Raw genomic sequence first — 4,413 nt, 5'->3', positions numbered from 1 at the left:
AAAGGAAAAATAAAAAAATCGCCTCTGGAGTAACTTTTAGATGTGAATGGGAGCCGTTTGGCCTAGAAGCGTGTGGTACGTTGCCGTGATGACATTTTTGCTAAGCCCCTGCAGTCTTCTCTCTTGTCAGCTCACAGAGTTCCCTCTCCCACTCTCATCTACCGCTTGGGCTGAATAATGAATGCATCTCCCAGCTCTCCTGTGCTGCATATGAATGTGTTCCTAGAAGTCATTGCGAGAGAGGGTGATATATCGAGGGCTCGAGTGTAAGGAATGGTCCCATTTTGATGGTAGATGACCTACCATTTGACGCTGACTCTGTGCATTTTCATGTGTCTCAGCGGGTTCACTGTTGAAAATGCGAAAACAACAGTTAGCAGGCACTCTACATAACAAGCAAACAAACAAAACCGCATGCGGAGCAGAATAATTTCTGGATGGAACAAATTGGTTTAGCTATGACTGTAGATGCATTTCGGATGAAATGCCTCTTGTCATTTGAATGTATATGTAAGTGTAGGACATAGAACTTGTTACAGATTATTATGGGGATATCATGTTTATGTCATTAGAAGACAGGGTAATTATGTAGATTGTTTGTTTTTGTTCTTTTAAAGTTATTAGCATTTGGTTAATTTGATGGCAGTTCTGATTCAGATTGTTTCTTGTATATCCTATAATGTTTTCAAATCATTTGCAGAACATATCACTATCACTCCAAGTAATATACTTGGGTGATTGTTCCTGTTTCAATAATCTATCATAATTGAATTGTGTAGATTTCTTCAACGTTTCATTTGGTTGTCTGGACCAGCTTTATGAAAATTGATGGTTGCCATTGAAATACTCAAGATATTTATGGGAATATATATTATCAAGGTAAAGCATAACATTTCTGGTTTAAAAGCTATTATTAATGCCTTAAGTATCTACCTTCTGAATAATTTATGTTATTTCCATCTTCATAAAAGGTGTATTAACATATGTTGGATGCATACAGCTTGTAAGATGCATAAATTAAACTGAAGGGATGATTGAATGCAATATTGTAGAGTATGACAAGTGCATTTGTTTTGAAGCATCAGTAAAGTCAGTACGCATTGAGAAAAAAATATCCCTTCTCCCTCAACCATGACATGTACGTGTAAATACTGCCCACCTGCTCATATCAGCTTCCAGAAGGGAAAAGGAAGAGAATAACAAATCAGGATACAGTGGTGTCAGGAATCTGTTCGACTCGAATCCCACGTGGACATCCAGAGTTTCCCCCTTTGCTCCTACCACCCTTTCCCACCCTCTGTACGCACAGACACTCATGCACTCTTTTACCCCCTGTAACTTTGATTGATGACGTTGTCATGGTCTGTCTGAAATTCTTTGATTTACCCTCTTCTGCCCCATGTTTACATGCAGCCTGTATTAAAAACAGGACTACTGGATTGTACAAAAGCAGCCTCAGGAATTATCTTCTTTTTTTTTTCTTTCTTTAAAAAAAAAAAAACTGTTCCATCCTCTCTCAAATGTACCTCAGCTCAGGGGTACCAATATCTCACTGAAGCTTCAGGTATATTTATAGTGAAGAAGTTGGTTCCAATGGTAGGGTACTATGATGAAGTTTGGTGCCTGACACTTCTCTCAGAAGATAATGTTTTGACAAGATAACAACAAGAAACCATGCACATGATAAAGACTCATGTTGCATGCTGTATGACTTCACAACACTGCAGCTTACTTTTGAAAGCTAGCAAATAATAGTAATCATCAATATTTCACTTTTAAAGGCATAATTTACCATTTGCAGATGAAACAAAAACCCAGCATTAGCGCTTTAAAATATTTCTAAAATGTGAGTTAAGGATAGAAACAACCACTGTAAAAATTTGAATTGGTGAAATTAATGTTAAGTGTTATTGAATATACAAAATGTGAACAATAGTTATGATAAAAATGTTTCCAGACTAAACCGTGTACTGTAACGGTTTATTGAGAAAAATACAAATATCTCCTTATATTTTAGGCTTTATCACGAAAATTTTATATGATAGGATGTTTTGTGGTACAACAGACTGACACATATGAATTAAATGGCATATCTTGAAAAATTTTTAAATCGCTGTTCCCAAAGATAAACAGGACCTTTAAAACCGTTATGATTTATTACTGGTTGTAATGTTGTCCATCTGAGCTTTTGGTATAGAGGTATAAATTCATCACATTATGAACTACAAAGTCACAAAAAGTTTCACATTCAATGCTCAAAAAGTGGCAACAATTTATCTTAATTCATTCAGCATATGGTGAGTGAGGCTAGGCATTTTGAATAGGGTTACTTTAGAGAAACCCACAAGAAAAGACAAGACCTGTATAGCTGGATGTCAAGATTGAATAAGGTTTCACTTAAGTTAACATCTGTCTTGTTCGTAACTGATAATACTACCTGTAATGTACATGTATAGTACAATTCAGCTCTATTCGTAGTAGGCGGTGGGCATGCATCAGCGTGACAGTAATCAGATCCTGCCAAATCCATGTCAGTGGTGTCCGATGTCTGAAGACGCCCAAAATTGAAAGGCGAGATGTATGTCAGTCGGGAGGTACCTACCAGCCAGTCTGTCCACACCTGCACACGCACTGGTGTCTGCCGATCACCTGGTTGAGTTCACACCGGGACCTTATATCACCTCCCATCTTGTTGCATCTCCGTAGTACCTCTCAAGGCTCAACATCACAGCAAGGGGCTAGGGCGTGATGCATAGAGCTGCCTGACGATTTTTTGATGGACACGCCTCCTTCCACAGTTAGGACACACGATGTCAGAAGCGGATCTAGAGGGGGGGTTGGGGGGGTTGCAACCCCCCCCCCCAAAAAAAAAAAATAAATAAAATAAAATAAAATAAAATAAAAAATTCGGGGACCATTTTTTTTTTTAAATCTTATCTTTTTTTTAAACTTGTAATTTTATTTTTTTTTCTATTTATGGCAATGACTTCTATACCAAAAATAGTGGTGTTTTAGATGCAAGAAAACGCCATTTTCACACACAGATTTTCAAAAATTCTCCCTACTGTGTGTCCCCCCTCCCATACCCTCCTCCCCTCGCTCGCTCCGCTCGCTCGGGCTCGGTCGCTACGCTCCCTCGCATACCGCCCCCAACCCCCTCCTTTATAAAAAGCTAGATCCGCCCCTGGATGTTGACTGTTGATGTTTAGAAATAGAGTCATCAGCTCTTTAATGGGAAGTGCATACTTGGGGCAACCGGACTTTATGCGGGTACCAGGAATGATGCATAACAACAACAATCACTGCAATCATTGCACAGCTTGACTGATTGCAATGCCATCATAATTTGCAGCAGTAGCGTTGGTCGTATATGCTCAATGTCAAAAATATGAAAGGATCTGAAATCTTTATTTTGTGCATATAATTTGTGGATACAGACAGTATTAAGAAGTAACATTATTCAGATAACATTTTGAGTAGGAAAAGGATTTTTTATGCCCTACAGACAGGCACTAGAAGAGAATATCACACTGTTATATGCAGTGATAGTATGAGAGGGGATAATTTGCATTTGTAAAAAAAAATAGAAAAATATGGTTTAAACATTATTTTGCAACGCACGCATGAGGAAAAGTGTTAATGGTTAAAGTAAAGCATATTTATAAGCATGTCACTGTTTTAACACTAGTTCTCATTTCAAAACCTGTCCACTTCTTCTTCATGTCCTATATGACAAATCTACTGTGCATTTTATTTCATATTAAAAAACGTAATATCAGCAAATCTTATAAGAGATTGAACCAGATTCATAGACGATATATACAACATTCCGAGCACAAAGGCATTTAGGCAAATTGCTCTGTCATTAAGCTTTGTCATTAATCTGTATTAAATGTCGCAATTTGTTGAGCATTTAGAGTGACATATCTTGTTTTTGTTCAAGAGATATTGTCGCATAATGACGATAATAACAATTAGAGAATGATGTCTGCTGCACAGGGATAACATGCACCCCTGTGATTACTCCAAATAATCATGCACGTATCATTCTAGGCAATCTCTAATCTTCTCTTAGGTCCTCATGAACTGAATTAAGCCAGGTAAATAAAATACAAAGTTGTTAACCCCATTTTGAAGTACAGGCTGCAGAATTATGATGATAGGAAATGGGTAGTTACTAAAGCATGCTATTGTGTTATGGGTCAGTTGTCAAAGCCAAACCACACACTAGCCAAAACATAAAAAGGGGGTGGGGAAGAAGGGGGGGGGGGGGTATGAGGAAGACTGGGACTGGTCTTTGTTGTTGATAAGGTTACCTCATTGAGTGTTACAGCCATTATTAAGTCACACAATTGAGTAATTGTTGTTGACCCTGGTTCAGGGGTCTCCTTATTTGAGAGGGGATTTAGCTGT

This window comes from Diadema setosum, chromosome 5 (assembly GCF_964275005.1).
Source record: "Diadema setosum chromosome 5, eeDiaSeto1, whole genome shotgun sequence".
Taxonomy (NCBI): domain Eukaryota; kingdom Metazoa; phylum Echinodermata; class Echinoidea; order Diadematoida; family Diadematidae; genus Diadema; species Diadema setosum.
Note: the sequence above shows the minus strand (reverse complement) of the source record.